The sequence below is a fragment of the Hylobates moloch genome, unplaced genomic scaffold (genome assembly GCF_009828535.3).
Source record: "Hylobates moloch isolate HMO894 unplaced genomic scaffold, HMol_V3 SCAFFOLD_15, whole genome shotgun sequence".
NCBI classification, from domain to species: Eukaryota; Metazoa; Chordata; class Mammalia; order Primates; family Hylobatidae; genus Hylobates; species Hylobates moloch.
Genome location: NW_026652290.1, coordinates 41,134,044 through 41,158,248, shown reverse-complemented (window position 1 = coordinate 41,158,248; position 24,205 = coordinate 41,134,044). Strand labels below are relative to the sequence as shown.

The 24,205-nt window shown below is 42.4% G+C and overlaps 1 protein-coding gene across 1 annotated transcript in view; it reads left to right on the top strand.

The window, feature by feature from the left end:
- Positions 1–4,504: 4,504 nt before the first annotated feature.
- The window catches only part of MAP4K4 (mitogen-activated protein kinase kinase kinase kinase 4), a 162,592-nt gene continuing 142,891 nt past the window's right edge, over positions 4,505–24,205 (top strand). Inside the window, exon 1 of the mRNA XM_058428192.1 lies at positions 4,505–4,594. The gene's annotated coding sequence lies outside the window, so the exon portion shown is untranslated. The remainder of the gene's footprint in view (positions 4,595–24,205) is intronic.

Genomic DNA, 24,205 nt, shown 5'->3' with positions numbered 1-24,205 from the left:
GGACGTGTCCTCATGTCAAGCAACACGTGACTGTACTAATTTTAAAAGTATTTGCTTCTTACAAATAGTGAAGTATTTGCAGATAGGGTGGTATATACCTAGAATTTGCTTCAGAATAGCTCAGTACAAGGAAGAGTTGTGGGTAGGAATAAAGATGAAATAGATGTAGCCAGGCTTTCATAATTAGTCAAGCTATAGCCATAGGTGCACAGGGTTCATTCTTCTAATGTCTACTTTTGTTGTGTGCTTGAAGTTTTCCAGACTAAAAGATAAGCAAAAAAAAAAAAAAAAAAAAAAAAAACCCAAAACAAAACATATGTTTTGTTTTCTGAAATAATTTACTCTTGTCCATTTTGTTTATTCTGTAATCACAAAAGGTAAATGGTAAGGTATGTACCATACTCATCTCATTTAAGACTGACGTGAATTACATCCCTTGCATAATCAAGCCTTTTCCCTTGGCCTCTGCCTTGGCTCTGTGCAGTACACTTGAACTGTGGGGTGAGTGGAATGTCATGATGGCCATCACCATTTTGGCTTCAAGTCTGTAAGATGACGTGAAGCTAGACATTCTCTCACACAATGCCCTGGGCCACAGTCACCATCTCATCAACACTTTTGAGGTGTGACAGGAACGCTCTGGTTGGTGCATGTGTGGCTGGTGACTTGAGGAGGAGCCAGGAGGCCTATGGGCACATCGTGATCTCACATGGCATTCTGTCCTCTTCAGGGCAGGCTCTGTAGTTGATGTGGTGGGTTCTGTCTCTTCCACATAAACCCACCTTGTCTTCCCCTTACAGCCTATTTTTTTGTGGCCACTTCACGTTTATTTTGGTAGAAATCTGGATAAAAGCTGAGTGTTCTTATGAGTCTCCTGCATGTCTAGTGTCCCCTGTTGGGGATCCTTTATGTGGAGTGTCTTTTAGCTTCACCACTTCCTCAGGTTGGGTATTGCTGCTAGAATGAATGTGGACTTTGGCTTGGGATAACTCATTTAGCCATTTCATCTCTTACTCTTTACTGTGAAGATAAACCACTCAAATTGATTTCTGTATTAGTTGCAAATTTAAGAGTTTTGAAGCTGCTTGCAACTGTTAACTTTGAGAGTTCAGAATTAAAAAGGGTCTTTGCGCTTATTTCTAGTGATTCAAGTACTTTTGCAGAATTTTGATGACTGCTTCTGAATTAAGGTGGATTTAAAAACTGATGTAAGCATCACTGTACTCACAGGCTAAGTGGTCTGTCATGGGCGGTTATACAGGTAAATGTGGACACTGTGCCACAGAGAACTGCCAGCAATTAATTTATGAGCCTTCTTTCTTCCTTAGTATTTTAATTTTGATTTTATTGTTGACTAAAAGTCCACTATTACTAGTTAAGTATCAGCTAATATTCATGAATTGTCTGAGTTAGTTGCAGGCCTTCGATGGTTAGTAAGCGGTCCTCAGTTTACTTTTCTCTCCTGAAGTTGGCCTAGTTTAGCTGATGCTTTATATTTCATTATCAAGACCTCAAGTTTTACTTAGAACTAACTTTATTTTGGACTTAAAGAGCCTTAATGGACAGGAGTATAGAATATATTCCTTAAACTACATGGGAAAGAGCAAAATGTTTTGTGGTTTGTTTGGCTGGATTGTTTGACATGAGATAGAAGAGGAATTCATTTTGACCCTCTCAGTCCTTTTTCTGTTGCTCATAATAGAATACCTGAAACTGGGTAATTTATGAAGAAAAGAGATTTGTTGTTTCTTACACTCGTGGAAGCTGAGAAGTTCAAGAATAAGGGACCAAATCTGGTGGGAGACTTTCTTGTTGATGGGGGCTCTCTGCGGAGTCCTGGTGCAGGGTATCACCTGGCGAGGGGGGTGAGCAGGCTAACTCATGTGTCTTTTCCTCTTGACGACCAGTCCCACTCCCATGATAACCTATTAATCCATGAATGGATTAACCCATTTATGAAGACAGGGTCCTCATGGCCCAGTCACTTCTTAAAGGCCCCACCTCAATATTGCCACATTGGAGATTAAATTTCAATATGAATTTTGGAGGAGACAAATATTGAAGCCATAACACCTTCTCATAGCTTTCTAATGAGTTTTCTAACATGTTTGGATGGTACACAGATGGTCTGTAGAAATGTAAACAGTGAAAACACTTAGCATTTACTCATGTACTACCATCTTCAAAAAGAAAAGGATTTGCTTCTGCAAAACTCAGTGGACTGTATTTTAAAGCTGCTATGAGAGTTTACAAAAAATATTATTTCCACAAATACTATTAATATAATCTCAAAATACCTGGAAGTATAAAGAACCTTGTATAGTCAGTGAGGTTGTCTTTTGATTGTAATTGCAGAACTCCTTAAAGATAAAGCCAATATTATCTGAAATAAAATGATTTTTGTCCAACATAGATTACCAAGTAAATGGCCTGTGAGTCTGTGTTTTAGACTCGTAAAATTTTGGGGGGAAGTATATACAGGTTAATATAAAATGAAAGAGAAATAGGCAATTGCCTCTTTATTTGGCATTTAGCTCTCATGTTAAAAATTGTGAAACAGAAAGAAGGTGGTAATGGTCGGGCACAGTGGCTCATGCCTGTAATCCTAGCACACGGGAGGCCGAGGCAGGCAGATCACTTGAGGTCAGGTGTTCAAGATCAGCCTGGCCAACATGGTGAAACCCTGTCTCTACTAAAAATACAAAAATTAGCCAGGCATGGTGGCATGAGCCTATAGTCCCAGCTACTCAGGAGGTTGAGGCAGGAGAATCGCTTGAACCCGGGAGGCGGAGGTTGCAGTGAGCCGAGATCACGCCACCACACTCCAGCCTGGGTGACAGAGCGAGACTGTCTTGAAAGAAGGTGGCAAGACCAAATAAGGAGCACACTAAGGACTCCAGGGAGAAAACGCATAGCATCAGAGAGTTAGAAGGTTGTCATGGTAAACTTGCTCTCATTAAATAACTGAGGAAACACCCAGGTTACCTCTTTAAGTACAGCCTAAGTAATCTCCCTATTTCCCAGTCTAGAATGCTCTTGAAGTGTGGATCCCAAAGTACAGATTGTCGTAGCATATTTCTCTGCAGCATGCTAGCAAGATTTTTATCAGTGGTTCCTCTCCCCTGAGGGGCTTGTTAGACATAGATTACTGGGCCCCATCCCACAGTTTTTGGTCCAGTAGTTCTGAGGTAGGACTGAGAATCTGCATTTCTAACAAATTATGAAGCACTGCTGAGGCTACTTACTGGTCTGGAGACCACACTTTGAGATAATGTTTGTACATTTTAATCACCTGGGAAGCTTTCCTCTCAACATTTTATTATGAAAAATTTCAAACCTATAGTAAAGTTGAGAGGTGTAAAATGAATACCCACCTCCTAGATTTTATAGTAACACTTTTTTTTTTGAGATGGAGTCTTGCTCTGTCACCCAGGCTGGGGTGCAGTGGTGCGACCATGGCTCACTGCAACTCTGCCTCACAGGTTCGAGCAGTTCTTCTGCCTCAGCTTCCTGAGTAGCTGGGACTACAGGCGTGCGCCACCATGCCTGGTTAATTTTTGTATTTTTAGTGCAGACGGGGTTTCACCAGGTTGTCCAGGCTGGTCTCAAACTCTTGACCTCAAGTGATCCACTCACCGCTGCCTCCCAAAGTGCTGGGATTACAGGTGTGAGCCACCGTGCCCGACAAATCCCCTAGTTGATTTTAATGTGCAACATGTTTAGAGACTAGCTCTAGCTGCTCCTATATCTTGTAGTACGTGAGAGAAACTGATTTATATTCAGAAACCTGGCAAAATTAAGAATAAAATCAATCTGTTGACATGAAGAAAAATTGGTGAGTGTTGCACAAATGTTCAGCTTTCAGGAAATTGTGAAGATGTAATGAATGAAACAGATGAAAGCAGGAGCAACTTAAGAGTTATAGCTCAGAAAATGATTAGAGAGAGAAGAGAGAGAGAGAGAGAGAGTGTGTGTGTGTGTGTGTGTGTGTGTGTGTGTGTGTGTGTGTGTGTCCTGCTCCCACTCTCTCTCCCTATCTTTTTTTCCTGTAAGGCCTTCCCTGGAAATAATCTGCTCGATGTTGTAGGAGACATTATACTCAGAAAATATAATTTTTATTTAATATTATGCTTACAATCTCTTTCCTTTATTTTTGCCAGCTTTTCACAAAGTGACAGAGTGGACAGTGTGCCTCTAGTTGTAGGGTACAATCTGTTTGTGTGTAGTATGGCCAGTTTATTTGGTCAAGACTAGCATCTTTTAATTGAATAGAAAATAGAGTGCATCACATATGCTAAGAGTGTTTTGTAAAACCTTTATTTTGGTTAAAAATACATGTTATAGGTGTCTTGGGTGGTGATTTTAACTGTATTTTTTATTATAGACTGCCATCAAGATAGTTTGAAAGCTACTGTACTGGGAGATGCTAGGTTCCTTTTAGCAAAAGTGAAGAATGGTTTTAAAAAATACAACTGAATAAACATTTATCTTGAAATGAGATCCAGCCACATTGCCCACTGTCACCTGCAGTGTGATCCTCTTTTTGTTTTGTTCTAGCTTGACTCAGGGCCTCACTGTGTCTACATCCCTCCAGGTAACTCCTCTTGCCCACATGTGTCTAACTGAGGACCCACACCACCCGCTTCTTGATTTGGCATTCCTTGTCTCCAAGCCAAAGGCCCTTCTCTGGTGAAATCCTGTTATGGCTCCTGCCTTCTCCATCCGTTGGTACTCTGGGTATTTTCCTGTCTTGAGGGTTATCTTGACTAGCTTTGAGGGCAGGTTTGTGTTTCCTACAACCCTCAACACAACATCAGATGGTGTGTAAAGCTGCCAGGAACCTGTCTTTGTGTCTCCTCCTGCAGCTCTATGGGGCCTTCATGAGTGCCCCAGCATGAGACAACATCTTCTGGGGCAGCTAGAGTTGGTCCAGGGGCCCTCTCCTTAAGATGCGTCAGTGGACCTAGGACGGGGGAAAGTAAAGGCTTATAATAAGGTTTAGATACTGCTTTGTTCATGTACTTTGTATCTGAAACCTTTTTTCATATTCTTAGTCTTCCTTCTTTGAAATGGCTATGTGGCATTCTGTTAGGTTTCTGAAATAGTTGGTAGATGGTCTTTACGGATTATATTCATGACTTAAAAACTCCTTTCCTGCCTTGTGATATGATCATAAGTCTGGGGTGGAGAAGTTTGTAAATGGGGGCCAGCTCTCCACGACTGGAAACTGAAGGGCACACCTTCTGTCTTGCCCCACTACCCTTTTTGGGGTTGTGGTAGGGACAGTTTTTCAGATCATATGTTGGTTATAGCAAAAGAAGGCAGGAGGTTAAACTCATGGCCAGCTAGTGGCAGAGACACTCTTGTTTAAGACGGTTGGGTGGGGGAAGGAGCTGGTGCCCTATTGTCCCTTGGGTCTTTGTTACAGACACCAGGTCACTAACTCCAGAGCTCTGGTGGGATGAATGCCCAGCAGCACTGGACACGTGTTCAGTATGGGGGTATTTCCATCATCTCCAGAGCACATTCACATGGCTTCAGTAGGGTTAAGCATACGTTTTTGAATTTTTCCCCTTAAGATTGTTACAAATCCTTAAAACTTAATTCCTGTGAATCACGTTGACTTAGAAATATGTTGAATAGTGGCCGGGCGCGGTGGCTCATGCCTATAATCCCAGCACTTTGGGAGGCTGAGGCAGGCAGATCATGAGGTCAGGAGATCGAGACCATCCTGGCTAACACAGTGAAACCTCGTCTCTTCAAAAAATACAAAAAATTAGCTGGGTGCGATGGCGGGCGCCTGTAGTCCCAGCTACTCGGGAGGCTGAGGCAGGAGAATAGCATGAACCCGGGAGGCGGAGCGTGTAGTGAGCCGAGATTGCGCCACTGCACTCTAGCCTGGGCGACAGAGCGAGACTGTCTCAAAAATAAAAAATAAAAAATAAAAAATGTTGAATAGTATATATTTACATTGTTTTGAATGTGACAGTAATTTAATTTTTTTTTTGAGACACAGTTTCATTCTGCTGCCCAGGCTGGAGTGCAGTGGCGTGATCTCGGCTCACTGCAACCTCCACCCCCCAGATTCAAGTGATTCTGTTGCCTCAGCCTCCCGAGCAGCTGGGATTACAGGTGTGTGCCACCACGCCTGGCTCATTTTTGTATTTTTAGTAGAGATGGGGTTTCACCATGTTGGCCAGGCTGGCCTTGAACTCCTGACCTCAAGTGATCTGCCTGCCTCGGCCTTCCAAAGTGCTGGGATTACAGGTGTGAGCCACCACCCCTGGCCGACAGTAATTTTTTAAAAATTATAAAGCAAAGAGCAGAGAATGATCTTAAAAAATGAAATGGGCTGGGTGTGGTGGCTCACGCCTGTAATCCAGGCACTTTGGGAGGCCAGGGTGGGCAGATTGCCAGAGCTTAGGAGTTTGAGACCAACCTGGGCAACATGATGAAACCCTGTCTCTACAAAAAAATACAAAAATTAGCCGGGCGTCATGGTGTGCACCAGCTACTGGAGGGCCTGAGGTGGGAGGATAGCTTGAGCTCAGGAGGTCAAGGCTACAGTGAGCTGTGTTGGTGCCACTGCATTCCAGCCTGGGTGACAAAGGGAGACCCTGTCTGAAAAGGAAAAAAAAAAAAAAAAAAAAAGATGGAGGGGAGGGGTAGGGGAAAATAAAAGGGTTTTTGAAAATAAACCAGAATAATGCACCCGGTTCCTGTTTTTCATTCACTCAGGATTCCTTTTAAATGAAAAAGTTTTGGTTCCTGGATACCTTTTGGTTAGTGGATACATTCTTTCTCTTTTCAGAAATAACTAGGAAAATTGTGAAAAATCCCATAATTTTGTGTGGATTTACCAATATTGTGAACCTTTCCCTTAATTTTGAATTATTCTTCAGAACTGGGGAGGTGAAGCTGGTTCTGCAAGTTTTTGTGGTAACATGTATGTAAAACAGCACTGAAGGAGTAGGGATGGATTTTAATATGATTTATTATTATTTATAAACTCTGTGGGAAATGAAATGGGCTTAGAAAACCCACAGAAGTAGCTGGTTTGTAATTTACCATGGCCCTGGGGCTGAAGTAACCCACACACCCTTCCTTCATCAACTTTCCAGAATTTATTTAGGTTATGTTGATTTTATTCCTTTGAGAACTGATTACCCCTCAGGAGTGTAATTAAGATGGGCTTGTGTGGGGTGGGGCCAAAGGGAGAATGGCAGGCAGCCATCTCAGAGAAAGTGGTTTTACCATCTCGAGGTGAGTAATGTTTAAAGTTTTAGCTGCTGTGAAATGGGATGCTATAAAATTCGGGGGAGTTTTCCTTCTACCCGGTTTCATTCCCCCGTCCCCTAGCCCCATGAAACTGCATTTCCCCTCTTCTGTGCTGAGAGAAAGAAAAGCTGCCTCTCCTTTCTTGTTTTTGTAGCATGGCTTCCAGTACCTGTTAGTCATCTCCTTGCTCCTTTTTTTTTTTTTTGAGACAGAGTCTCACTCTGTTGCCAGGCCGGAGTTCAGTGGCACCATCTCACTGCAATCTCTGCCTCCCGGGTTCAAGCTGTCTCCTGCCTCAGCCTCCTGAGTAGCTGAGACTACAGGCTCACACCACCACGCCCAGCTAATTTTTGTATTTTTAGTAGAGACAGAGTTTCACCATGTTGGACAGGATGGTCTCGATCTCTTGACCTTGTGATCTGCCTGCCTCGGCCTCCCAAAGTGTGGGGATTACAGGCGTGAGCCACCGCATCCAGCCCTCCTTGCTCCCATTTTAAGTGCTGGTGGATTTGGAAAGATGGATATGTAGTCTCTGGGATCATTGTCTTTGATGTATTTAGGGCTTAGCAGCTGTCCTGTCAGCCCGAGCCCTGTGTCACTCGGCATCTCTGCCAATGTTACTACGTTCCAAGAAGCTTTTCAGGTGGCTTCCAGGTCTGTATTGGAAGCGATGACCTACCTACCTGTGTTGTGAGATATCCCAGGAGCCAGCCTCTGTCACTCACAGGCTCACAGATTGCTCTACCCTGGCCTGGGGTCTCTGTCTGAAGAAGAGCATGAAAGCAGCTGGCCCCAACCCTGCAGGGTACACCTGAGCCTTTGACTCTGAGGAAGGAAATGGCAATGGGGGGATGCAGGGATGATGAGGAAAGGCCTCACTCTTTGAGTGTGTGATGAGAGGGAAAGGATGTCAGGAAGCCACTGAGCAAAAGGCTGTTACAGCTGACCTCGAGAGGTCAGCCGATCCTTTAGCTGCATGGGGCCCAGAGAGGGTGAAGTTCTTTCATTAGATCATGCAGCAAGTTTGTGTCAAGTCTAGAATTAGAACTTGGGTCTCTTTGACCCTGACAGCGGGAGATGAGCAATGGCCATTAGGTGTGGTAGTGGTTGTAGGAGCAGCCACAGACACTCTGAAATTGAGGGAGAAGAGAAGAGGCAGTGTAGCTGGTTGACTTGTCAGCTCCCTGAGGCTCTCACCTTGTCACACCAAAGGGCAAAATGTATGGAGCGTGCATGGGATAGTAGAAGGAATGGAGGTTTCAGGGCCAGACAAACCCATCAAGCCTTACTCTCAGAAGAACTGCTCTGTGTGCAGGTAGCCACGTGTAGTGCCAGCCGGTGGTTCCCTTCTCCAGGGCTCTCTGGCTCCAGGGAAGCTGTTCTGTGAGAGGAGTGTCAGGCCCTGTTACAGGAAGAGCACAGATCAGGAGTCTGATGTTTCTGAGCCAGTTCTTTCACATACTAGCCGTGTGACCTTGAAAAAGTCAGCCTGCTGGAGCCTTTGTTCCCTGAACCACAGCCTGGCCACAGCAGTCCTGGCCTCAGAGGTTAGGGGATGAAACTAGGGACCTATCACACTATGTGGCACCTAGTGTACGTTTCATAAATTCAACCGAGGTTGGTGCTCCCCACACCCCCCAAGTGTCTGGTAATAATTCTTCATCATCTTTTTCCCATTATTATTGACACTATTGATAGAAAATAAATCCCATGAGTGAGTTGATTCCTTATCCATTATACAGGGTATCATACTACAATTTCTTTAATAATAGAAAAGGTTAAAGTTTCAGAATTACTCTTACTTGAAAATCTGTACAGAGTTAACATATTAAGGAAAATGTAAAATAATATAGTAACTTGATAAAATGTGCACCTCCCCTCATTTTGTCTTTTACTGTGTAGAAGCTGATTATGTGTTCAGAACTTACTATTGTATTTAAAACAAAACTGAAAAGTCACAGATAAATCCGAGGCACATAGTTACGTTATGACTGTTGTGCTGAGTGGTAATTTATTATGGATATCAGGTAGTTTACTTAAAAGATTGTAATTATCCTTATTACACTGCAAGTCAAAGATTTTAAAATTTACATTTTTTCGTATCGGCAAATACATACCAGTTCAGCCGTCATTAGTTTGTCAAACAGCTAGGGCTTGGTTGTTACCCATTTACCTGCGCACACATCAGAGCCAGCTCTGCATGTTGCTCTGTGAGAACTGACCTGTCCTCTCCACACTCTAGCCTGTGCACCGCCTGGTGGCCAGTGGGCTGGTTGCTTTGTCTCTGTGAGCCAATCCTTCTTTGCCTGACTTCTGTTGCTTTTTCTTGAGAGAGAGATTGCAGCAGTAGAAATCCTAGGTCTGTGCCCTTGGCCTGCTGTTCAGGGAACGGCATGATCCCCATGCTGGCGTTTGGCTGGAGCCTTAGCCTGGGGTGACTGTGGAGGAGAGAAGGCTCTTGGGAAAATGGACTTAGAAGTCCTCAGCATCTAAAACTCTTAGAACAGAATATTGCAGAGGCTAGGAGTCAAAGGGGCTAGGCCCAGTTAACTAATGTTTTGACTTGTTCATGAGCAGGGTGTTGTTCAGAAGACAATGAAAATGCACCAGACTGAAATTGTACTATCTCCCCTCTCACTAGTTAGAACTTAACATTTATTTGTCCAGCACGAAAGCCCTTTATTTTCCCTCGATTAAGAGGCTTAATATGCAAATGTACAGTGTAGTGACTGAGTTTCAGTGGTTGTATGAATGAGACCACTGTTATCATACCATGGCAAGGAGGATTTAGGCCAGAAAAGCAGGAAGGTTCTGGTGCTAGGGCAGAAAGGGGGTGTAGAAAGTATGTGGGGGCTTTCTCACAGGGGCAAGTGGTCACCTACAGTAAACTTCTGACTAATCCTTTTTGCCAATGCTAGCCCTATTTATCTTCATCCCTGTACTAGACAGCTGGAAGTTGTCAGAGGGCCAAAGGTATTTATTTCTTGGACAGTGAGCAGAAGTTTTCTTCTGTTCAATGCCCAGTCAGGGTACCAAGTAGGGGCCACCTGCTTTATTTTTTTACTAGGGTTTCCTGGTAAGGTCATATGAAAAAATCTGTAGGTTTTGGAGTAAACACCTCCCGGAATACTCTAAGTCACTCTTCTTAGTCATTTGTTGGAGTGGCCAAGGTCAAGGCAAAAAGGTGGGCTGGGGCCTGCCCATGGGAGGCCGTCTTTGTCAAACCAAGGAATTCAGGCTTCATTCTGAAGCCTCAGGATGAAGAATTTGAAGCAGAAGAGGGAGACCACTCCAGCAATAGTAGGGTGGGTCCCATGGAACAGAGTATGATTGAGTCAAGGAGACCAGTTTGGATGTTGTTGGATTAGGAGCTAGAAAAGAAAATAGAAATGGAAGTAGATAGAAGGGTATAAATGAGTTCTGGCTGATAGGTCAAATTGTGATGGGGATGCAGAAGTCTCAGAATGGCTTTGAATGGTTGCTGACAGATACTCTCAGAATGAATGATGTGAGTGATACTTTTCCACAGGGAAGAAATCTGTTTCCTACAGCCTTCTATTTACTGATGGTGTTTTCCCTGTTAAACTTTCCAGACGCCTACTAGTTACAGGTGTTTTATTCCACCAGAAGCAAATTGACATCAAATATTTTGAATGTTAAAAATCGCAGAGCTGCTGCAGCTGCTGCTGCAGTCAGAATTCCTTCCCACTTGTTTTTACACAGTCCACTGTGATAACCTCCATCCTAGCTGGCCCCTACATCTGATCTGCTCCCTAACTTTCAGCTGTCCAAATCAGTTCAATCTGTCCAAAACAGTTCCCTTCCTTCAGTGGTTTTCCATTGCTGACAGGATAAAGGCCAAGCTCTTTAATGTGACTCTAGGCCCACCTAATGCGTGGCCCTCCTTATCTCCTTGTTGCTGCCACACTGGCCTCTGCCATCCCCTGCTTCTTGCCCATCTCCTGCCTGCCAGGCACTTCTGTATGCTCTCTCTGCCTTCCCCAGCTGCGTCCTGGTCATGAATACAGGCACTTTTAGCACTGTGTCTCTTGCTGTCATAGCACTTGGCACAGTGGTGTTTTTACATTTGTTTGTGCCATCTTTGGTTAGTAATGGAGAGGGATCATTTGCTTATTGCAATGCCTGGCATGTAGCTGATCCTTATGTATTTTGAGTATAATAACTTGTTCTATTGCTGACCCTCAGTCATTAAAAAATGTTACATTCAGTATGTTTTTTTCCGATTGTCCTGTACAAGTAAGCCCCTTTGCAGTGTGCCCTTTAGGACCCTGTTCTAACTTTGTAACACCCCTCACTGCTTCTTGTGAGTAATTGTTGATTCTTCCTGCCAGAAAGTAAGTTCTGGGTTGCAGAGTTAGTGCTTGTGACACTTGGTACCTGGTGGGTACTTAATAACAGTTTGTTGACTGAAAGAACAGTTTAGAAAGTTGTCTATTAAATTAAAGCCCTGGCAGCACAAGTGTTCATCAATCTCCTTCCTCCCTCATTCCTTCCTTTCTGTCTTTGACAACTAATTTGTACTATCACAGTATTACGTACTTGCTCTGTTATGAGCTGTCCATGTACAGGAAAAAGGGGCTATTGGGCAATCGGAGTTTTGATTATGAAAAGTTAGTCATTATGACAAAGCCATGAAACACAGATGATAAAGCTCCTAGTAAAATTTAATCTTTTGAAATTATTTGTCACCTGGGCGAGGTGCCATTCTGACACTTAGTGCTTTTTAAAATCAGTCAGGTGTGTATGTACTTCTGTTGGTCAGAGATTGTGAGTGCATGTGTGGTTTCTGGGAGACCTGAAAATGGGGCCAGGGCTATGGGTTTTCTGTAGCACTAACAAGCTGCCACCCGTATTTTGGTGATGAGGCTTGTGCCCGCTTTTTAATTTTTTGATTAAATTGTGCTGATTACATGGTTCCAAAGAACTTAGGGAATGCACAGTATTGGTCCAGATTACTTGTCAGTTAGGATTTACCTATTGTGAAATATATATATATATATATATATATTTTTGCTATTAGTCATTGTTGTCTCATTTGATGGATCAGAGTGTGAGATTGGGAAATGTTACGTATTAATATCAGGAAAAGAGACAGGCCTGGAGTAGGTCTGGAGGTAGGGCTGCTTAGTGTTTTATTAACCATGCTGATGAATGGCACACATTCAAGATAATCTGTTTCCTTTCCATTCTCTGCCACTCCTTTTGAATTGCTCAAGGCTGGGATCCTATGTCTAGAACAGGTGACTCAGATGAAATAAAATTTGAAAAGGAAAAAAACCCTGTCATTTTCTGGTTACTCATTATCATTCAGGGTCCAGATTCTGCCTTTTCTCTCTACTCTCTCCCCCTTCTTTCTCCCTCACTTAGGCTCCTGTCACCTTTAACTTTCTCACCACACTTTTTAAAAGTTGGCCAGGAATGAATGGAAATGGTGAGGAATGCCATGAATTAATACTTGTTGATCCTCTGTTCTGTGGCAGGCTCTGGAAGTATTTTGAGATTCGGAGAGGTTACCTAACATGCTAGCATCATATGGCTTGTAGGTGGCAGGGCTGTGCTTGAATCCAGGATTGACTCAGGACCTATTTCTGGACCATGTTGCCTCCAGTGCTTTCTCATCCTGGTTGGACAAGGAGAAACTGTCTTAAAAGTCACCCGCTACATCCCCAAGAAGAGAAAGCCCCTTGTACTTTTTTTTCTTCTCTGAAGTCACAAAAATGCATTCCTAGGTAAAGACTGGGATATTTCCAACACCAAAGAGTATCTACACATGTATGATTTCTCTCTTAGTCCAATGAACAAAAGAAGTTAGGTAAACAGCTTCTGATCAGAAACTGACTTGGATTCTTAATGAACATTAGGGCCAACCTGAGGGGTAAAACAATTTTAGGCAGGATATGTTGAGAAAGAAAGGCCTTCAGTCAATACTAGAAGTAACTTACATGCAGATTTTTTAAAAAAGCAGTAGGATGCCATTTTAAATTTTTTTAATATGGGGCAGTTGAAGTCAGTTTGGGTTGAATAGAATCGATAGTTACTGCCTTTGGGAGTCGATTTGTAGAGTGAAAGAAATCGACTTGTAGAATGAAAGAAATAATGATCTGCAGAAGGTTTTTTTTGGCCCAGTGATTTTTTTAAAGACATCTTGCACCTGTCTTGTTCTCTCACCGTTCTCCTATGCTTTGGATTGCTGTAAGGACCTTGACTCAGGTGTTGCTTCCTTGCAGATCTGATGACCACTCTTTTCTTGCCCTCTGCTTGCTTTCTGGGTTCCTGTCCTTGTGTTTATGCAGTTTAAGGGAAGTACAGTGGTGGAAAGATCACTGTCTGCCTGGCTGCCGCCATATTGGTGGTGACCTTGGGAAAGAGACTGAACCCAAGAATCCATTTTTGTAGTTGCAAATTAGGGTTGATTGTAGTAGTCCTATTTCATGAGGTGGTTGTGAGGATTAAATGAAACAGCATTCATAAAGTGACACATATGTAATGGTGCAGTGAATACGGTTGCTGCTGGCCATCATTATTCCTTGGTACCTCTGGTAAGGCATTTGTTTCATTGTTCTTTTTAGCGTGGTTGTCTACTGTTACACATAATATCTAGAAGGTAGAATCTGTGACTTATGAATAGTACAGGGCATGGTAGGCGGGATAGGAGGCGAACCTACTTAGTCCACAAGCATCTTTGCAGTTGACTCAATTATCTGGCAGTCAACACAATGCTTTTCTTCCTTGCACACATCTGATGTTCAGAAAACAAATCTTTAAATGTGGACAGTAGTTCCCAAAAGTGTTACTTCTGTTGCCTTCAGGTTACAGCATGGATGACCCAAAAGTAAAAACATTTATGAAGTCATTTTAGTGTATAAATGGAAACATTTATTATCTTCATGGATAGGAGTCCTAAAGTCTTTTTTTTCCCTAAAATATTATTTAATTCTAAAGCTTCTGTTTACTTTTCTTACAATTTAAGAAATACAGGCAGAGCATTACCTCTGTAATACTCGGTGTGCTGTGCTATGGGTTTTTAGTGGTTGTAATTTAAGTTCTCTGGAGGTTGTCAGCTACCTTCTCAGAAAAATCTGAGTGCTCAGTGCCTTATTGAACTAGGGCTTATTGGATATATTTACTTTTTAAACTCCATTGACTAAATAAAGAATTAAAAAAACCCCTATCCTTACTCTGAAAACTTGTTTCCTTTACAACTGGTAGATAGGAGAATTTCCAATGAATCTTTAATTCACCTCTAGAAATGAATTCAGAATTCACTTGGATTAGAGTTGTTAATTACGTCTTTGTTCAGCCAACATTATTTGAGTAGTCAGCTATAGAGGTATTAGGAGAACCAACCTTGGGACCATCAGAATGGCTTCTGCCTGTTAACCTATAAATGAGACAGACTTTATAAATCTTTTGTTAGTAGGGCACTCACTCTCTCATCTCTCCTTATGTCTGAGATTCTGGCCCTTCCTATGCTTTGGGGAGGTCCATTATTTTACACTAAAGGGAGGAAGGGTGATGGAGAATTGTTGACAAATTTGCTTTTGGGCATGTTGACCACAGGTCATAGGCCCCAGGGATGCAGATGTTGAATATCCTGGGAGGATGGAAAGTACTACTGAACCTTCAACACAACATCTGTTGCTTTCTTGGCTTCAAAGTTGCTTTATATCATCTTGATATTTCCCCCTCAGCCATCATAATTTAAAGCCTGCATTGCTGTATTGTGCCTCTAATTTATTATATAAATCTGGAATTCTGCACTAATAAGGTCATTTGCTGTTTCCAGTAGAATAAAAACTTGAAGCCATGCTTTTTGACCTTGATGTCTGCAGTAACTGTTCTTTTCAAGCTTGCTGAGAAGACAGAAAGGAAGGTTGACTTTCAAGGGGGAAAATAAATATATGAAGATAGGGTTTAGTTGTCTCAGTTTGCACTGTCAGCATAAGCAAAGACCTTCCCTTATTCGCTTTGAAAAAAAAAAACCCTTATTTTTAGAGTAAGGGAAGGAAACATGTCTGTTGAGAAAACCTTGCTAAATTTTGTGGAAGTGGAAAATTCTCTCCTTAGTCCTTCTTTTCTGTAGCTAACAACAGTAACAGTGATTACAGTCAGCATTTGAATGTGTATGAGCCGGACCCTGAACTGAGTGTTTACCCTTAAAATACCTCTGTTAGTTATTACTCTCATTGCTACAAATGATGAGACTGAGGTCTAGAGAGGTTATTTATCACTTAAGGCCATAAAGAGTTAAAAGTGGATCTGAGAATCAAATTCAACTTTGATGCTTGAGGACTCTTGGAACACTACTGTATTATAAACTTTGAAATTTTGACCCTCCTTTGCTGTACATGGGGAAGTGTGGAGGGTAGTAGGTATTTTTTTTTTCTTTTTAAGACAGAGTCTCGCTGTGTCACCCAGGCTGGAGTGCAGTGGCTCGATCTTGGCTCACTGCAAGCTTCGCCTTCTGGGTTCACATCATTCTGCTTCAGCCTCCCAAGTAGCTGGGACTACAGGCGCCCGCCACCACACCCGGCTAATTTTTTTGTATTTTTATTAGAGACGGGGTTTCACCGTGTTAGCCAGGATGGTCTCAATCTCCTGACCTCGTGATCCGCCTGCCTCAGCCTCCCAAAGTGCTGGGATTACAGGCGTGAGCCACTGCACCTGGCCAGTGGTAGGTATTTTTCTTAAGGATATCACAGACTCCATGTTAATGAAGAGGAGTTCCCTGCCCACTTGCTAAATTAGATCAAGGACATTTTACTCTATCCCCCCGCCAGCCCCCAACCTTAATCTTTCAGTTTTAATTTCTAATGTGGTAAATATTGATATAATCCAGCTAAACATAAAGTTATTTGAAGTTTTCAATTTTTATGAGTGCAAAAAAGTCCTGAGGCTAAAAATTTTGAGAACTACTGGTTTAGTGTTTAAAACATAGGCTTTGGGTCAGCAGGCCCTGGGTTTGAGTCCCTTTTCTAGCATTTACCAGCTATGGGCCTTTGTGAAAGTTATTTTTCTGATTCTCAGTGTACTTATTTGAAAAATAGAAAAAAATTGAAAAATTTGTTAAATGGGGTTGTGAGAACTAAATAGTACATGCCAAGTGTTTCACTTCATGCTAGGTGCTCTTAGGAATGCCATGCTGCTGTGCTAGATAGTGCGGCTGAAAGGTGAGTGTGTGTTTGTAGATGGTTTAGTGAGGGGTCTAAGTGAAGAGCACGCCCTTTGTATCTCTTTGGTTGTGAAGAAACTGTTGTCAAGAGCACAGGAGGGCTGTGTGACCTGGTTCCAGGGACCCCGGGCTCCAGTGGGTCATCTGGGTGGGAGAAAGAATTGTACAGGACCCTTCAGAGTCCCGCACTCTTGGGTTGGGCTCAGCCTGACTCAGGAGGCAGAGTGCTGTCCAGGAGAGAATCTGAGCGCTGAGATTTCCTTTGGAGGCTTCCCAGGCAGGTACAGGCAGGTTCTGACCTTGATTTCTTTAGGCAGACTGAGGAGGCAGCAAAGCTGTACTGAAAGCTCATTGGTGACTTAGGGTGTGTCTTTTGTCTTCAGTGGCCTCTTAGGACTGGTGCTGTTTTCCATAAGCCTTTAGAATAAAATTGCCTCTTTCCTGCTCCTTGGCTTCCTGAGCCACGCTGCCTGTGCGCCTGCCCTTAGCTTGCTTCTCTCTCAGCCTCTTTGTGCCTGCCTGACTTCTCCCTCTAGGATGCTTACAATAAATGTGTGCCAGAGAGTGAAGCCCCTGTAACATAGTGTTAACATTGGCTTGAGTAAAATGAGTGAGGACTAAAGCCAGCACCGCTTTCTCACTTCCTCTGGCCCCACTTTCTTTTTATGGAAAAAGTCCTGTCCCTGATTGTTTTTCAGCTGGAGGTCTTGCTCACAAGCCTTCTTTCTGCAGTAGTTTCATTGCAGGGTCAAGCAGGTAAAGGAGAGAGAATATTGACTACTTAGGATGACATATTACTCCTAATTGTATTTCCTGGAATGGGAGAAAGAAGAGTAATGAGTTATTAATATCTCCATTAAAAATAGAGTAGCGAGAACTAGCTCTACCTTTCTGCCTAAGCATGTCGATTATAGTTTAGAAGTCTGAAAGAGAAAACCCATTTCTTTGCAGATTTTAAATTCTAAAGGGAGAGGCTTTTTATCAGGCCCACATCCTGTTCTTTTTGAAAGAGGTTTTATTTACTTTTAACTATTAAAATTATAAATCTGTTTATATTCAGTTCTAACTTGTCTTCAAGTTTTCTGCTTGGGAGGACTGGTGAGACTGGAGCAAGATGAACTCAGTTTTCCCCATGAAAGATTGTTAGGGCTATGTGAGCAGAAGGTAGGTTAACCACATGTTAACATACCTTGGGGAGTGTGGCAAGGTGGCTGCCTTAATTTTCAGGGCAACTCAGATGCTTCCATCTATCTGACCTGAGCATGAGCAGATAGATGTTGATTAATGCTCTTTTGCCTTGTTTTTTGGCTTTTTTGGGGGGTTTACATTTGGTAAGCAATATTTCTAACACAGTGAAAGTAACAAAACGACAGAGTTCTCTGTGACAGAACTGTGACCCTTGACTCAATAATAAGGAAGAGCGTTGATTTGGCCGTTCATTTTTGGATCCAGTGTTGGTTAAGGCCCTAACTCTCAGTAACAGCCATCCTTTTCAGTCAGTGTGTTGTCTGTTCCCTATTCATGTGACAGGGTCTTGTTGAGCTTTTCATGGGCACTTGCCTTTCACTGACAGGATGCTGTCGTCCTTTATTTCCATTCTGCCCTCCCCACTTCAGACATGATAACATGTTTACTAGGGGGAAAATACTTCACATTTTAAACCACTCCCAGGAGCAGATAATACTTTTTTTTTCTTTTTTGAGACAGAGTCTTGCTCTGTCACCCAGGCTGGAGTGCAGTGGTGTGATTTCAGGTCACTGCAACCTCTTCCTTCTGGGTTCAAGCGATTCTCCTGCCTCAGCCTCCTGAGTAGCTGGGACTGTAGCCGCACACCACCACACCCGGCTAATTTTTGTATTTGTAGTACATACAGAGTTTCACCTTGTTGGCCAGGCTGGTCTCAAACTCCTGACCTCAGGTGATCCGCCCTCCTTGGTCTCCCAAAGTGCTGTGATTACAGGTGTGAGCCACCATGCCCAGCCCAGATAATACTTTCAAGAAGAAAAATGTGATAAAGGTAGGACTGCCTATTTTCTTGTTTCTAGCACCTCTCTTTACTCTTATGGCGATGAGGAATCTGGCTGTTAAACACTGAGTGGAAGATTAGCGTGAAACTTGTCTTAGCCTTGTAAAACAAAATGGCAGGGAAGTCTTCAAGCCTCCAGGCAGCACTGCCCACTAGAACTGATGTGAGCCACACAGAGACTTTTCCAGTGTATGCATAAAAACCTAAAAAGAAAGAGGCGAAATTAATTTTAAGAGTAGATTTTATTTAACCTGTTTTAGCCATACTGCTGTCACTTCAACACATCATTTAACAAATACATTAATTAGGCAATTTACATTCTTTTTTGAAATGCAATGTGTAGTATACATTTACAGCACATCTCAGTTGAGACCCATCATTGTCCAAGTGCCTACTAGCCACATGTGGCTTAATGGCTCTTGAAGTCCGACAGAGCAGATTAAGAGACATTGCTTGCTCTTTTTACTACTTAATGAACTTTAGTTTTCTTTTTTTCTGGTTACTGAATTCTAGATGTTAGATTTGTAGAGCCTACCTTTTGACCAGCACAAGGGGTTCTGATGTCCCTTGAGCTTGGGAGAGATAAGGAGGCCTGAGCCAGTCTGTGGTCTTCTCCTTGGGCCGGGGGTGTGTGAGGAGTGGATGGGGCCAGCGTACCTCACTGGCAGGTCCTAGGCGAGCTGGGCTTTACCTTCTCTCCAAGAGACCTGCCAGCCTCTTCCCTCACTTGAAGACACCAGGGGTGCAGAAGTCATTTTCTGGCCAACTGTTCTTTGCTGATCTTTTCATCCTAAGAACAAAATTGAGTGGCTTAAAACTAAATGTAGCTAGCCTATAGTTCCAAACCTTTAAAGCCTCTGTTATTTAATAAAGGCTGGAAATGAGTTATTCTGAATAGCCAGAGTTTCTCAGAGAGCAACTCTTTAAGCACCAGGAGTTTAGTAACTTTCATGGTGGGAAGAGTTCTAAGTGTTCTAGGTACTTTTGTCATCTATATGGGGTGGAAAATTTTAATTTCACTTTGTTGATGGTGTAGCATCACCTTTTTAGTATGCTGCTTCACTCACTGGATGAGTAGCTAGTGTAGCAGATTTAAAAGTGTGAGATCAAAAGCTGAATATAGATAGAATGGTGACGTTGGGACTTGATTTGTTGACAAGTATTTGATGGTGTGTTTCTTCGGTTTATTTGCATCTTTTTCAGAGGTGAAATACAGCATATGCATATGCAGCCGTAAAGGTGTGTGGTTCTAGATTAATTTTCACAAGATTTCTTCTGTAAAATTTCATATTATAAAATAAATTGAATCAAAAATATGGAAAAAAGTGAAAATATCACCCCCTCACAATACTGCTGTCCTCCCTCCTCCCAAATAATACTATTTAAGGGTAGTGTCTGGTCTCTGGTGATTTCCTACATACAATGCCAAGATTTGCCGCCAGGTAAAAAAACCAAAGTATTAGAATCTACATCTTCTGACTATAAATCCCAAATTTCTATATTTTATATAGCTACCTTTGGGCCATGAGTTCTAAGCTTTTTCTTATTGTATGTGTAACTCTGATGTGTCCAAATTTGAAATGCCACAGCCATACTTACCTGCACACTTTTGGGGACTCATTTAGAGCATTGAGTCTGAAGCGCCTTCCAATTATTAGCATAGAATGTATGCAAACAGCCATCCATAAGCCGTTAAGTGCCTAGCTGAATATCAGTGTGTAAAGATGTGGTTAAAACTGCCTGTCTGGTTGTGCATTACTAAATGATTTCTGGATCCACTAGCTTGTAAAACACTGCCCTAGAATGTAAATAAACCCGTTACAAAAAGTTTGTTGCCTACTTTTTTTTCCTTCAAGCGAGTCTGCTACTCAGCTTCTTACTTGTATTGGCCCCCATTTGGTTCTCTGCTGTGGTTGATATCTGTCAGTCTACACTCAGATCAAATGATTTGAAATCCTGTTTCCTTTGTGTTTTTTTTTTTTCTTAAAATAAGTTTCGCTTTGTCACACAAGCTGGAATACAGTGATGTGATCATAGCTCACTGCAGCCTTGAACTCCAGGGCTCAAGTGATCTCCCACTTCACCCTCCTGAGTAGTTGGGACCGCAGGGCCATACCACTACACCCAGCTAATTTTTAGTTTTAGCAGAGACATGCTCTTGTTATGTTGCCCAAGCTGGTCTTCAACTCCTGGGCTCCAACTCCTGGCCTCAAGTGATCCTCAGTCTTAGCCTCCCAAAGCACTGTGATTGCAGGTGTGAGCCACTGTGCCTGGCCCTGATTTTTTTTTTTTTTTCAATGTAAGTGTATACTGATTTTAAAATTTTGGTATGGTGAATAAATATGGTTTTTATTGGCTTAGGGCACCTGTTACTGAGAAACTTAATTTTTTCATGTTTTGTAAGTTTAATAAATGGCTTTTTTTCTGCTGGATTTGGATTTGTTTTTCTGCCATGTTAATACATACTATATTCAGGAGAACTGACTACCTCTCACAGCTGAGTCACAGACAGGAAGCTGACTCTCCATGTTGTCCTCTAGAATTTTAATTTTGTGGGATTACTTTTCTTATTGTAGAATGAGACCTTGCTATAAAAATGTTGTCCTTGGGGTCTTGCACATTTTTGGTCTATGTGTTGAACTGTAAATATTGATTTAAGGAGATTTTAAGCTCACTTTAAAACTAAATTATATTTTGCTTCTGAGAAAAGCCCTTTGGGAAAAAAGATTTTTAGGCCAAATGTGGAGCTGTTTCCTTAAGTTTGTTTTTTTTTTCTCCCTTGACTTAGGTAGGTAGGTTTTGTCTTCGCCGCCCCTCCCCCCAACAAGTTCTTTATAGAAACCTGTGATTTCTAGCCCAGTGTGTATTGTTGCTTAAACATACAGAATATTGAGGAACCCAAGTTTTACTGGAAGAGTTCTTAGCAACTGCCTTAGGTAGACAAAACGTTCTGCCCTTGTGTCCTCCTACTCTTTTTGCTCAGATGCAGGTTGAGGTCGGCATCCTGACATCCTGAGGGTAGAGTGGACTGTGAGAGTTTAGGACAAGACCAGGAGAGACATCTGAGGGTTTCTCCTGTGACTGCTTTTGTGTCCATATTCTTTTTTTTGTTTTGTTTTGTTTTGTTCTGTTTTGTTTTTTGAGATGGAGTCTCACTCTGTTGCCCAGGGTGGAGTGCAGTGGTGCGATTTTGGCTCAGCACAACCTCTGCCTCCTGGGTTCATGCGATCCTCCTGCCTCAGCCTCTTGAGTTCTTGAGTGGCTGGGATTACAGGCACCTGATACCAGGCCCAGCTAATTTTTGTATTTTTAATAGAGACGGGATTTCACCATGTTGGCCAGGCTGGTCTTGAACTCCTGACCTCAGGTGGTAGGCCCGCCTAGGCCTCCAAAGTGCCGGGATTACATTCGTGAGTCACCGTGCCCGGCCTTGTGTCCATATTCTTAGTCAAGAATGGCATATATTTCTTTTAGGTTTGGGAAGGGGAGAGTGATGTATCTGGTCCCCATAGCAGGGGTAGGAATTTTCAAGGGTGCAGTAATTAAAGACTTCTTTAAAGGAACAGATATTCCCACCTTCTAATTAGAGAAGATCTGCACTGTAAGTTACCACAAATTAAAACAGCTCAGTGGGGACAGAAGATTGGATGTCATGTCCCAGCAGCCTTATTTATCTCTTTTTCCTTCCAAGGTTTTTTTTTTTTTTTTTTCCCCTTCTTAGCTTTAGATAGAGATTAGAAAAGCTGTCTGAGGAAAAAATTAACCAGCAAACAAAACAGATCCCAAATATCATTTTAATACGGTGTCTAGTTTAGTACAAGAAATAGGCTTGGTTAATCTTTGCAGCAGCCTTTAAAAATGAATGGAAATACTAAGGAGGGTAAACTGCTTATACTTTTTGGCACCTCTTCTGCCTCCAGTGAAGAAATGCTCTGTAGGTGCTTGAGGAACTGGAGTCGTGATGAATGGCACCATCAAAGTGAAGGGTTGAGCTCTTTTTTTCCGATAAGCAGAATGACTTTTAACGTCTGTAGCACATTGATGTGCTATATCAGTTGTATACATTGTAGTCTGTTTTCTATATCCTGTTATTCAGAGGAGTAGCCACAACTCCAGTCTCTGGTGTAAAACAGAGCATCTTAGTATTTCATAGAATTTTTGAGAGAATGTTGGCTGGCTCTGTTTGTAAATACTGTACCTTGCATTTTGGCTTCTGAAGAATAGTCTAAAGTTTACCAAGTAAAGCTGATTAAGCAAGGAAGCAGCCAGATAGATTTCCATTTGCACATCTTCAAAAAAGTGTGTGTGGGTATGTGCCTCTGTGTGTATATGGAAGTAACAAATGCTTCTGGTATTTGCCTTTTAAAAGCAAGCAAACAAAACAAAACAACAGCTTCTACTGTTCTGCTTTGGGAAAGCAGGATTTTCTGTCAGATGACAAATTTGTTGAAGAACTTTCATGTGTCCACATAATTTCTATTTCCCATCTCTTGACTCTGAACTTGGAATACAACAAGACTGCTTTTAGAAATAAGGAATGAGGCCAGGTGCATTGGCTGTCATCTGTAATCACAGCACTTTGAGAGGCTGAGGCGGGTGGATCTCTTGAGCCCAGGAGTTCGAGACTAGCATCAGTGACATGGCGAAACCCCATCTATACAAAAAATACAAAAGTTAGCCAGGCGTGGTGGTGCGGGCCTGTAATCCTAGCTATTCGGGAGGCTGAGATGAGAGAATTGCCTGAGCCCAGGAAGTGGAGGTTGTAATGAGCCAAGATTGCACCACTTGCACTCTGGCCTGGGTGACAGGACGAGACCCTGTCTAAAAAAAAAAAAAAAAGAAGGAACGAAGAGACATTCCTAGGATCAGCAGGATAATCTCACAAAGGAATGGGGGGTCATCAAGATTGTGTATTCAGATAATGTTTGCTTCTGCTGTGAGTCCTCTACCTTTTTATTTTTCACTTTTGTTTTGAATTTGGGGACCAGTCCAGGCTCCACAGCCTGGGCACAACACTGATACCTGCCACTAGGAAGGGATGTAGCCTTTCTTGTTTTGTTGGGGTGTGTGTGTGCTGCTTCCATCTCCCTGTTGGTGTGTTGGAAAGTATTTTGGGGTTTTAATAACAGCTTTTCAGCTATGCATTGGCATTTTTGTAAAGAATCCAGTGTTCAACAGTTGTACATACACACATTCTTATCAGGTGAAGAAGCATGAAGTTAACTAAAAGGAAAAGAGGAAACACACTGAAGAAACTGGTAAACGTTCGGTGGAACATATTCACTAGGATACCGCCTTTGTAGAAATGATCTTTCTCCTCCCCTTTTACTTTTATACAACAGAGAGGCAGAATACTCTGACACGAGACCGATCCTCTCCTGCTTCCCAGTGCTGCTTTCAAGTCCCAGCTTGTAGTTGGGAACACAGTAGCTTAATCCCTAGAGTCTCAATGTCTCATCTGTAAAATGGGACTCAGACAAAAGGCCAGAGGGGGTGATACCTTAAGGTGCCTTTCTTCATTCAGCACATTATTGGGTACATACTGAGTACTAGGCACTGCTGTTTCCATGTATTTAAATGGAAGGAAATGCGTGGCCTCTGCCTGACCTCATGGAGCAGAGAGGGAAGACTGGCATTAAGCAGACAACTCCTAAATCAGTGGTTACATGACCTGCAAGTTAAGGAACTGTTAGGAGGTGCTGAAACTA